The following is a 13590-nucleotide window of genomic DNA, read 5'->3' as shown; positions in this document are numbered from 1 at the left end:
TGTCATGGTCACCCTGAGTTCCCTGGAAATTCAGTAAGAAATGTGGGCTCGTGCCTGCAGAAGATCTTCATACTTCAAAGGAATACCAACACCTCCCTGATTCATGGCAAAAGTGTTTCAAATAGACCTGTGCTTCCAGGGCTTTGGCTAGACACCCTATGGCCCTTGTGACTGACTTTCCCCATCTGTGGTATCCAAAATAAATGGTTTCACCTTCAAAATATGTTTGCTTTCAGTAGATTTATCACATCTCTATTTCCTACAGATTTTAATGTTCCCATCCCCTAGTGTCTTCATGCCCATTACCGGACCCATAGTGTTCTTCTAAAGAAGATGCCAGATATACTGATTAAATGAGACAAGTCTGGGATTTAGTAAATAGTCCAGTAAAGTGGTTAAAGAATTAGGTAACCCTAAGGCAAAGCTTAACACCTGGTACCTAAGGTACTGCATTCTTGCCATGAAACCAGACATTTGACAGGGACCCAGCTCCCACCTCAAAAGTGTTACTGAGGCTGTTAAAATCCACCTGAATGGGTTTAAAGCCCTGTATACTCAAAAAAAATCTATGCAGTTATCATATGAAATGTCTGTGGATTTTTTAGTCATCTTATCTTTGGCAGAACTTCCACGTACCTAAATAAAAGCAGAGGACTTTCTGGGAAGCAGCTAACTCTATCCTATACAGGAGATGGGAATTCATTGTGGAAAAGAGTGCAGTTCCCAAAGAAAATTATTTTCCTTCACAGCCTCTGTCACCTCTCCTCCCTCACACCTAACCCGTAATTTAGAAGGCAGATTGCAAGGTATACAGTCTTCAAAGAAACAAAGGCCTTTTTCCAAGAACTTCTGCAAAAGAACCTGATTTAAATCAACAACCAAAAAAAAGGTTTTCTGGATTAAGCAGATGACATTAATTAAATTCTTGCCAGTTTATTTTTCATCTGACATTGTGCATATGATCCTCTTAATACTTAGAGAAAACATTCCTCTCATCAACTAGTCTCATCCGTCTGGCAACTCATCTCTAGCATGTTATCAGTCCTGTTTAAAGAACATGTTCTGCTATTCACGTTAGAGCCATTTTCTTGCAGGGGCCATGGGCACGGAGAGAGCTAACTTGCACTCCCTCTGCTGGCTATCTAATGGGCGCTGGGGCTCAAATCACAAAAAAAATTGATTTACCGGCAGGCCAAGCAACTGCTATAACACACACCATGTTCACGCAGAGGGAACCACCACGATGCTGTGCAAAGTCAAGGGCAGGACCAGAACTGCAAATATGTACGTTAAAATATCTATTTGCCTATTTTTGTGCAAAAATGTCCAGGAAACTGTACAGGATTAGCAGACACTGAAATGGCAGGAAAGAGGAAGACTGACTTGAATCATGGGGTAGTGAGAAGCAAAGCTATCCCAGACTAGAAGAGAGAGACAGACCCCTTGAGGGTCCTGGCAGGAGCAGAATACCAGCCGAGGTGCTCTGAATGGTCTTCTTGAGATGTCTTCATTGATTCTAGAAGGACCATTCTGAAGTTGCTAATTTAGGCACATAAATGAGGCACCTACAATCAGTGCATGGAGTGCTCTGATGTCCAGTACTGGGCGGTAGGTAGGTCTTATACTAATGCTGTTTTGTTTTGTTGGTTTTTTTTTGTTGCGGGTTGGGTTTTTTTTTTGTTTGTTTGTTTGTTTGTTTTTTATTTTGCCTTTTTTTTTTTTAAATTAGTTTGCATGATTTGATCTCTTTCCTTTCTGATTTTAACTTGATATTTAAAACGTGACTGGAATATTTTTAACTTACTGTGCTTGTACACAATGACACTGGGGAATCTGTCATTCCTGAGCCTATGTTTCTCTTTCCAGCACATGCCAAGCTGCAATCTCTGTAGCTCTACAAGATCCAGTCCTTTTAAGGGCAGGCACACTGTCTGCAGTGCAATCTGCTGTGTACTCTGACTCCCATGTCTTGTGAAATTACCCATGTTTATGACACTCACAACAGCAGCAGATGAAGTTGAAGTCAGACATGGAATGTAAGGGTGCCAGATGTCCCAATTTTCATGGGACATTCCCACATTTAAATAAACCTCCCACATCCTGTTGACAGGAACCATTTTGCATTTGCAACACCCTCCTCCCCTCCCTTGCAGGGTGGGAGCAATACATGCTGCACCTCCCCCCCACCCTGAGAGTGTCTCAGATTCCTGCAGCTGCAGCACCTGCAGCCAGGGACAGGGAATAATGGAGAGGGAATTTGGGGGGGGGGGGGGGGGGAGCGGGGAAGGGGACAGCACAGAAGAGAGCAGAGAAGAGAAAATCAGGCAGAGAAGGAAGGAAGAGGAGCGGTTTAGGGAAAACAGCAGGATAAAGAGAAGGGAAGGAAATAGGTGAGGAAATGGAGAGAAACAGAATAGATTTCTAAAAGCAAGAGAAACTTAAATGATTTAACAAAGGTAGGAGGATAAGGGGGAAAAGTGAGAAGAAAAAGATAAAAAGTGGTAAAGGGACATACAAGCACAGTGGAGAAGAGGGGAAAGTACATGGAAAGAGATAAAGAAAAAGAGCAATCAAGCAACAACAGAAAATCAAACAGAAAGACAAAGAAGGGAAAATGAGGGAGAAGCCTCATCATGTCAAAAGTAGTAGCTCTCCCTCACATGGTAGTTTATACAATTGAGCCATGCTGTTCCCTTCTTTCCACTTTCTTGCAGAGACCGCACACAACTTTGTGCTGGAGCAGTTGGCGTGGGGAGCTGCCAGGGACACACATGAGAGCACCGAGCAGCCCTGCACAGCACAGGAATTGCCATGAACTCCCAAGGCTGCCTCGCAAGCAGCTGCTATTGGAACCACTATACGATTTAATGATTTCTTTCCAGATACTGCTGGATAACAGAAGAGTGAGAGGGGGATTGGACAGAAAGCTGAAACTAAAGGTGCAAAGAAAGGCCAGCCAAATTTTGGAGTATATGTTGTGCGACCATCCAGCCCCTTGTGTTGACATGACTAAATGCAGCACTTCCCCTGGGCTCCCGTAGGCTTCTCTATTGTGTAATAACCAACATTTCTTGACATATCTGAAAAAGCATCTTTTGCTTTCTCGTTGTCTGTTCAATTGTCTCTCCCCATGGGAATCCCAGGGAGGAGATATAGTTTGCTGGAGTCCCACCTGCTTTACTTCATGGAGTTTCCTACACTTACTCTTTTCCAAAGCAAAGGATTTACCCCTGAGAAAGAGAAAGATGTGGATTGAGAAAACCCTTCAGTCTGTATAGAAACTGGATTTCATCTTTGCAGATCCAGTACACATCAGTGCAAGGCTTTCAGCCCCACAGACTTACCAGTTTTCTGCAAACATCCTTATTACGAGAGCACCAGCTGGGCTATAGAGAGCAGCTGTTACTCAGGGGAAATGTCAACTCCTTAGTTCAGTCAGGGAAAAAGGAGAATATGGGAAGTGGTATAGTTAAGAATGAATGTGAAATATTTAATGTTTACCAATTTCTAATTAGGGCAAAGAAATGTTTTTGATAGCTATACTCAAGTTCAAGGTCAAGTTTGCACACCCATACGGGTCAGCTGCATCCATTCTGCCTACTTGGGGCAAAGGCCAAAGCCGAACATTGTTCCCCCTTTCCTGTCTCCCATCCCACAAAGCCTGAAATTCCCTGACTGGAGAGCTAGCTGACTTTCTGCAGGCTAGAGTTTAAATGAGACCACTGTGTGGGCAGGGTGAGTGACAGGAAAGTTGCAATCCAAAACCAAGCTTGGTCCCCAAACTTCCAAGATGCTATAGACATGTCCACTTCTTATTGTCCACAGTGGCACATGGGATTGGATGAATTTATAAATTTATATTTCACTCAGTAGTCCTCTTCATGAACTAAGATGAAGGCCATCTGCTTCATCTGTGAATTCTAGCACATACTTGCCAAACAACTTTTGAAAATCACCTTCCCTCACAGGTTTGGTTAAGTCTGCTTGCATGAAACAGAAGCAACATTAGGTGCTTGCAGCCACATGCAATTCAGCTACAGAGAGACTGCATGGCACAGAGCATGTATAAGAAAATACCCTCTTAATTTTTTGTGGAGAAAACAGTTGGATTTTGTGAAAATAGACAATATACTTGGACAGTATCTGTGAAAAGAGGTTTGTTGTAGTGGAAGAGAGAGAGAGACAGAGAGAGAAAGAGACAGAGAGAGAGAGACACAGAGAGAGAGAGAGGGGCCAAGATAAAGACAGTTCAATGAAGCAATAGCAAAAGTCATGCAAGTGGCAGCGAAGGGAAACAAAAGATGTTATTCTCTATTTCCCACCAGCAGGTGATGTTTGGTCACTTCCTGGGAAGCAGGGCTTCAGTACACATAGTGGTTGCTCTGGAAGACAAACATCATAAATAACGAATGCCCCCACCTTCTTCTTCCTTTCTATTTGCTTTTATATCTGAAGCATATGTCATATGGTATGGAATATCCCTTCGATCACTTTGGGTCAGCTGTCCTGGCTGGGTCCCCTCCCTAGATCTTGCCCATCCCCAGCCTTCTGGTGAAGGGGAGGAGGGTTGGAGAGACAGCCTTGGTGCTGTGTGAGCACTGCCCAGCAGTAGCCAAAACACTGTTGTGTTATCATCACCTTTCTAGCAACCAATACAAGCACAGCACTGTGAGGGATGCTATAGGGCTCAGCCAGACCCAGTACAACAATCTTTGATAAAATCTTTTTTGGGTTGGGGGTGGGTGTAAAGGGGTGTGTGTGCTTTTTTTTCTTTCCCTCTTGGGCCAAGCTCATTTGGCACAAGTGCTAGCACCAAATCCAGCACCACAACAAACCAGAATGCAAGCGTACAACAGAATAGCAACATGGTAGCTCCCATGAATTGTGAGGATTCCCTTAGTTGTCCCCAATCTTACAGAAACTGATTTGTGGGAACATGGACTGAACACAGAAGTGATGCATATGGAAAACAGCATGTCTATCCTTTTATTATATGTCTAGCAAAGTGTTTCATTTGATTGATTAACTTTGCTTCAACTCTCATTTTCTTAACAAAACTGAATGAGGTAGATTTTGTTGTTGAAAAACAAGTTTAGTAAAAACATTACAGAGTTCACATGCATTTGTGGCCCGGCTTTTGGTTGGTGAGCACCTTGCCAGCTCTCCTTAAGCTCACAGTGACAAGTATGTGGCAACTTGGGACGGACAGGTACAAGGAAGGATGCAAAGGAAAATGTTATAGGTTTCTCTACAAGGCAATGAACAGTTTTCTCTTTTCTAATAGATAACTTTAAATATTCTTATCTTGTTAGTAACCTCTTAATAATACTTAACTTATATTGTTCCTGGTTTGTACAGTATTATTCTCTTAAGCTTCCTTTGTTATATGTGTATATGCACACAGATATCACAGACACACACAGGATTTTCTGCTTATATCCCTACCAACTAAAAAGCTACCACTGCACTGACGTGTTACATTCCATGTGATTTTAGCCACGTTTTCCACCCATGCATTCTTAGTTCCTAAGCATATGCTCTCTCAGTCATCTTAAACTACATTGAGACCCATTGTTACCAAGCATTCGAGCTTGCTCTGTATTAGCAATCTGTCACTGAGGTTATGTGCCTTTCCAACAGTTTTCTTTGCCATCTACATTTGCCAAAATGAAGCTGTATTTTGTTTAAGATCACAAGTCTTAAATCTTAATCTTAATTTGCCAGCATCAAGTCACAATGAGCACAGATCCCTGTGACATTGTTTAAGAAATATTTACATTCCCATTTAAGAGGCATTTTGAAAACTGTTGGCCAGATTTCAGAGTCACTACTATTGTTTTTCCTGATTTTCCTATATTGCAATTTTTCAGATGTCATATGAAACAAAGTCAAATACAGTACAAACATACATTTCTGTCAGAATAGTCAGCCTGAAAAAGCAGGCCTACATGCTTATTGAAAAATTATCTATGTTCCTCAAGTATGTTGACTGGAATCAGTTATGCAAATATCCTTTAATTCTTTAGTGGTTGCTTCACCCATGAGCCTCTTGCTCAGAATCAGTATCAAGATATACTTATGTGAGTCATAAATTTTCTGTTTAAAAATGTTAGAATAACATCAGCTTTTTTCAGTCCTGGGAAGTCCTCCTTTTTGTAAGCCTTGTTTAAAATCAAGAAGAATGCCTCAAAGAGCTCATCTGCCAATTCCTTCAATACTCTTGGCTACAGGCTATGCAATCTACCAAATATAAATATGTTTCACTCTTAATTTTGTCATTTGTTGTCTGCTCCAGCTGCTGATGAACTAGAATGTACTACATTAGAATTGCAAGATATGAACAAATTTTCCTACAAGTTTTTACAGAATACATCTGACTTTTTTATGTGACTGAGAGCAGCTGTTTATTAAATATCCTTGCACTTTCTGAATGACTAAGACAATTTTTGCCTCATACAGGACCTATATCATAGCTTGAGTTATTTTTAATAAATAACTCCCCTCATTTCCTTATACAAATGAGGTATGGAGTTTGTTATTGTTTGTTTAAATTTTACAGCTTTAGCTTCCCTTATCCAGTGGCTGTATTCTTAGTTGCAGTCTGTAATGATTTGCTTTTATTTTATCTGTTGGTCTCTCCCACTTTTTAACTACTTCTCTTTACTGTCCATTTTTAATCTAGCTTTCAATAAAGTAAGGTGTCTTTTGTAATTATAAAATTGGGCTTTGAAGCCTAACAAACAACCCATTAATGGAGGGGGCGGGGGGGCGGGGTGGTGGTGGCGGGGGAGTGTGTGTCCTTCAATGCTGTCAGCAGTTGCTTTCAAATGTGGGAAATGAGCTTTCAGAAGAGCCAGGTATTTTCATCATTGGCCTGGGTCATTCCTTGGCTACATATAAATATGAGTCAGATTCTTATTAACCATGTAAAGAAAATATTAATTCCTAGTTCAGTGATTAATTCACCATTTTCCATCCTAATGAGGTTGTCATGGTTTAACCCCGGGCGGCAACCAAGCACCACGCAGCCGCTTGCTCACTCTCCCTCACCCAGAGGGATGGGGAGGAGGATCAGAAAGGAATGTAAAACTCAAGGGTTCAGATGAGAACAGTTTAATAGGTAAAACAAAAGCTGTGCATGCAAGCAAAGAAAAACAAGGGATTCATTCACTACTACCCATGGGCAGGCAGGTGTTCAGCCATCCCCAGGAGAGCAGGGCTCCATCACACATGACAGTTACTCAGGAAGACAAACGCCATAATGCCAAATGTCCCCACCTTCCTTCTTCTTCCCCCAGCTTATATACTCAACATGATGTCCCATGGTATGGAATGTCCCTTTGGTTAATTTGGGCCACCTGACCTGGCTGTGTCCCCTCCCAATGTCCCATGCCCCTCCAGTCCTCTCACTGGCAGGGCCCAAGAAAGTGGAAAGTCCTTGACTGAGTATAAACATCACCCAGCAACAACCAAACCCATCCGTGTGCTGTCAGCATTGCTCTCACACCAAACCCAAACCACAGCCCCGCACCAGCTACTGAGAAGAAAATTAACTCTATCCCAGCTGAAACCAGGACAGAGGTTTAATGTAAAGTAGGAGAGTTTACACCTTTGGAAAAGGGCCAGGCAACTCAGGAGGACTATAAGGATGCTGTGAGGTTATGCAGAGAAAAGATTGGAGAAGCAAAAACCCAGCTAGAACTCAGGCTGGCCACTGCCAAAAAAGATAACAAAAAAATGTTTTTACAAATACATTAGAAACAAAAGGAGGTCCAAGGATTATTGGAGACAGCGGGGAACATTGCCACAAAGGATGAGGAAAAAGGCTGAGGTACTTAATGCTTTCTTTACCTCATTCTTTAATATTAAGAGCAGTTACCCCCTGGGTACTCAGCCCCCTGAACTGGAAGACAGGGATGAGGAGGAGCAGAATGAGGTCCCCACAGCCCAGAGGAAATGGTTTGTGACCTGCTGCTTCACTTAGACACACACAAGTCTATGGGACTAGATGGGATCCACCCAAGGGTAATGAGGGAGCTGGCAGAGGAGCTCGCCAAGCCACTTTCCATCATTCATCAACAGTCCTGGCAAACTGGGGAGGTCTGAGAATATTGGAAGTTAGCCAATGTGACATCCACCTTTAAGAAAGGCAGGAAAGAAGATCTGGGGAACTACAGGCCTGTCAGCCTGACCTCAGTGCTGGGGAAGGTTATGGAGCAGATCATCCCGAGTGCCATCACACAGCACATGCAGGACAACCAGGGGATCAGGCCCAGCCAGCATGGGTTTATGAAAGGCAGGTCCTGCTTGACAAACCTGATCTCCTTCTATGACAAGATGACCTGCCTAGTGGGTAAGGGAGAGGCTGTGGATGTTGTCTACCTGGATCTTTAACACCGTTTCCCACAGCATTCTCCTGGTGGCTGCTTATGGCTTGGATGGGTGTACTCTATGCTGGGTGAAAAACTGGCTGGACAGCCAAGGCCAAAGAGTGGTAGTAAATGGAGTTACATACAGCAACTGGTCATGAATGGTGTTCTGCAGGGCTCAGTATTAGGGCCAGTTCTAATGCCTTTATTAACGATCTGGGCAAGGAGGCTGAGTGTACCTTCAGTCAGTTTGCAGATGACACTAAGTTGGGGTGGAACATTGATGTGCTGGATGGTAGGAAGGCTCTGCAGAGGGAACTGGACAGGCTGGATCAGTGGGCCAAGTCCAGTTGTGTGAGGCTTAACAAGGAGAAGTGCCAGGTCCTACACCTGGGTCACAACAACCTTAGGCAATGCTACAGGCTTGGGGAAGAGTGGCTGGAAAGCTGCCTGGTGGAAATGGACCTGGAGCTGTTGGCCAACAGCTGGCAGAACATGAGCCCAGCTGGCCAAGAAGGCCAACAGCATCCTAGCTTGTACCAAAACCAGTGTGGCCAGTAGGTCTAGGGAAGTGATCATCCCCCTGTACTCAGCACTGGTGGGGCTACACCTCAGATACTGTGTTCAGTTTTGGGTCCCCATTACAAGAAAGACATTGAGGTGCTGGAGCATGTCCAGAGAAGGGCAACAAAGTTGGTGAAGGGTCTGGAGCACAAGTCTTATGAGGAGTGGCTGAGGGAACTGGAGTTGTTTAGCCTGGAAAAAAGAAGGCTCAGGGGTGACCTTATCACTCTCTACAGCTCCCTGAAAGGAGGCTGTAGGCAGGTGGGTGTTGCTTTCTTCTCTCAGATAACAAACTACAGAACAAGAGGACATGGCCTTAAGCTATGCCAGGGGAGGTTTGCATTGGATATGAGAGAAAATGTCTTCACAGAAAGGGTGGCCAAGCATTGGAACAGGCTGCCCAGGGAAGTGGTGGAATCACCATCCCTGGAAATGTTTAAAAAACATGTAGATGCTGTGCTTAGGGTTTAGTGGTGGACTGGGCAGTGCTGGGTTAATGGTTGGACTTGATGATATCAAAGGTCTTTTCCAACCTAAATGATTCTATGATTTTATTCTAAGTTACTGCAGCTAATTCTACTTCCCATACTCTTGTTTCTGTAACTTTCAGGTTTTCCTGGAGTGATTCATTGGTGATTTCATGAGATCTCAAGGCTCCCTCCCCAGATTACTTGAAATCCCACATGATAATGTAGTTGTTCTTTGGGCGCATTATTGGAAGCTGTTTGAGGAGCTGCTAGTGTTGTTACTTAAGCTGATGACATAGATAACTATTCCAAATCAATACTTAACTTTATGAATTATCAGTCATTTATGAATACTTTGACTCAGAAGCACAGAACAACTTTCACTTGACATTGATTCACTTGTTTAAGATTTTGTCTAATCTGTTTTGAAAATTAATTATTAGAATAAAAATATATACTTTTAATTATGACAGTGAGGCTGTTACTTTAAAAGAAGTTTATATGTGTCTGATACAAAGCCTGTTTTCATTTCAGAATGAACCTTGCAAAAAGCTAAGATCAGAACAGTGTATAAGGAAAATACACCACTTTCTTCAATTATTTAAGTGGTTTCCATTTCAGTCTATATTTTCTCAAAACCCTGGATCAAAAGAGCTTATCCACCACACAAATAAAACATTTATTCATCCAACAGAAAACAATTGTCTATGCAACAGTTCTAGTTCAATGTGTAACAAATAAGAAAATCGTGCTTTTTTATCTCCTCTTCCCAGCATCAAGGCCTGTTTGGAATTGACAGTGCTTAGATCAGTAGACAGCTGGCCAGTGCTTAGATCTGTAAGAAATTCCATTAAAGGCAATGGGATGGTGGTGCAGTCAATATATGAGCAGGGACTCTACACATCAGGTTTTATACATAACTGATTTATAAACTTTAGATTATGCGTTCACAAAAATTTGCTTTGTTCCTTTAAGCTGCCTACATCATGTAATATGGTATCTGTTCCCTGAGAAGATGACAGATTTCTAAAACATAAAATCAACAAATAATGAATTATTTTGTTTAAGTAAAACTATTTCCGTTGCCTAGGTACACATATAAAAGAATAAACATTTTCCAGATACTCTACCTTACACAATTTTTTCACATGTCTATTCATAAATTACTAATAGAAGAACATGAAAGTGGCCAAATGAAAACAACTGTAAAATTTTCAAATAACCATAATTTAAGCCTTGTGTCTACAACAGTACAGTTTCTATTTTCACAAATAAAATACTGCTTAGAAAAGAATACATTTTTAAAAGCTTTTGTGCTATTTCTTAAAAATTCAATGAAATTTCAGAGCACTGTTTTTCAGACCCCACCCCCAGAATGTGCTTTTATGTGTCTGCACCTTAATTAAAATACACAAAAATTCATCAGAATTACATAAAAACATGTACAACTAAACTAATAAATGAAGTGAGAGCTAAGAATATGCATGTGGACTGTCATACTTTGCAAGCAAAGACTTGCAGAGCCATTCATCATCAAAACAAACCCTGCCAAACACGATAAGATCTGTCATATTCCAGCCAAATTGGTAAAATAAATGTAGAAAGCAGGAATGTAAAGTGATGTGACTAATCCTGAGACACAATGCAGCAGAAAGGAAGGTTCTCAATCACTGCTAGTTTCAGATTCAGATTTTTTAGAGACCTAACCTATTTGGCGTTAGAGTAGGAAAGCATATTATTCAAAGAGTGAAAAATGCCAGGTACTACACTCCCATGAAAGTCTGACCACCAGTGGCACAAAATTGCCCCCTTGGAAATGCATCCTTCTGGGGAGGAGGAACTTCGAAAGGCTCGAGCGTTATTGAAGCTGGCCTTTGAAATTACGGGGTGGAAAGAGTCAGGAGGTCCTACAGGGCTTGTTTGAACAAAGACCAGAAAATCCAGCGGGCTCTTCTGCTCTGAGGGTTTCACTGCAGCAGAGCATGGCTGCTCTCAGAGGGCACCGGGAAGCATTCCATCTCCTAGAGCACAGGTCTCCCTCAGGGGCTACCAAGCCATCCCTGCCCAGCAATAGCTTTTTTTGGCTGGCTGCACTCACTGCATTTTATAAATGTGATAAAATAAACTCAATTTTAAAAAAGCAAAACCAAACATGTAATTTCACAGACTTCAGCCAATTTTTATTTGTTCCTTAAATGCTAATAAACAGAAAATATATATAGTGCATTTTGATATACTCTTCTCTACAAGCACAATATCTGTGGAAAGAGGCCATTTATTTTACTGTATCAATGGATATAGTTTGAAAAAGACAAGTTTTCATCTGGACCCTTTAGTCAAGGATACTAGGCTTTGCTTCATTCATATAAAGCAAAGTGTGTTTCATAAGACACTATAACTGATACTTTATCTACTGTTGGATCAAATTATCATCACTGGCAAAACATACTTAGAAACTCACTTGGGGTTTACACCTATCTGTACTTTTTTTATTAAAAAATATTACTCTGTCATATGAAACTCTCCTCCCCTCCTATGCTTAAACTGACACATTCATTTATGCTACTGATATTACATCTTTTGCATAGTTGTCTCTCTGCTAGTTTAATTTTTATCCCAGATACAATTTTATATAATGCCTTAATGGCATCTGTAAGACTTTAGTATTATAAGAATATTGTTATTATAGTCACTCCTCCACAGCACTATGTGCTGCATTGTAAAAGGCTGAGCTACCCTAACATAGCTTACAGCTTGCGATTTCAGATTGAACAGGCTGAAATTCTAAAATGAGAAGATTCAAGATTCAGCTGAGAAGGCTAGCTCACGGGATGCAAAATAAAATTTGTGTTTGACCTGAGTTCTTTCTCAGCGTTAGTTTTATTTAACAGTACTCTTTTGAGATCATAATAATACTACATGTATTCCATTTTAAATTAAAGAATCAAATGCATTCTCTCTATGCAGGTCTCGAGTTTTCCATCAGGATCTATGAAATAGTGAGTAGGATCTGACAGATCCCATTATTCAAAGTGGCTGAACTCCTTTTTTATTGTAGCTGGTCATAAAACTTGGCACAAACCTATTACTAGTAATATTCCTTTATCGCTGCACTTACTTTTAAGCTGTAAATCTGTTCTGCATCTATGGAAAAAATACAGTCTGGGTGCACATGGACTGAGGACATAGCCAATTATCTGGGTAATTTATTTTATGAATTTACACTGAATTAGACAATAAGCACTACCATCACCTAGCAAGTGTTCTTCCTCCTGAGGCTGCAAATCAGCGAGAAAAGGTTTCTTAAACTTGCACACTGAAAGACTTGGGTTTACAATATGTTGTTTGAATGTGTTCTGGTTAAAACAGAAACTGACAGTCTGATTGATAGCCCTTACTTCTTTCCTTATTGTCACAAATTACTTTCAGGATGCTAGTAGTAATAGTGTTAGACTCCTATAAAAGGTGCAACTCTCCAGCTGAGCTTTCACCATGGCGAGTTTTATTGTATTAGTGGAAATAATTTTGCTGAACATTTAAATCCTGCATCCTGGAGGACTGCGCGGTGCAGGAGACTGGTAGTGAAAGCAGAATAAAGGGTCTTTCATCTCTCTGTTCCCAGAAAAAGCTCAGGCTCAGTAGATACCCTGTGCTATTTCTATACAGAGACTTTTCAGTTCCCTATGTAAAAAGAGTTTAGGCTAACCGTTTATTAATGATCACACTGAAATCTCTTTCATTAATAATGCTATAAGTACCCTGAAGAGTACTTTCCAGTGACATGAAGACTACAAAACTTAGGTTCAGAACAAACAAAAAGGAAGTGTTTTTTTCAAATAAGATGCATTTTTGTTGTTGATCTCCTTCCCATACGATTCAAAAAGCAACTAGAAAAAGAGGGGGGGATGGGGGGAAGGAATCCATCAAGAGCTATTAAAACCAAAGACAACACCTCTGTCTACTTTGTGTGGTTTTCCTTTTGAAGTATTTATTTCATATTTTAAAAGACATCTATCTGCAAAACCCCGGATTGCTTTAGACAGGAGATACGTTGCAAAGTACATTTACTTGATTGCTTGCCATGTTCTTGCTGAGGTGTCTGACATCTCTCATAACTAACAGCAGGATGAATCCTTAGTTTGACACGGTGTGGACAGTCTTGTGTTACTGTTTTTGCCTTATGCTGTTAA

Source organism: Falco naumanni, chromosome 2 (genome assembly GCF_017639655.2).
Source record: "Falco naumanni isolate bFalNau1 chromosome 2, bFalNau1.pat, whole genome shotgun sequence".
NCBI lineage: Eukaryota > Metazoa > Chordata > Aves > Falconiformes > Falconidae > Falco > Falco naumanni.
Note: the sequence above shows the minus strand (reverse complement) of the source record.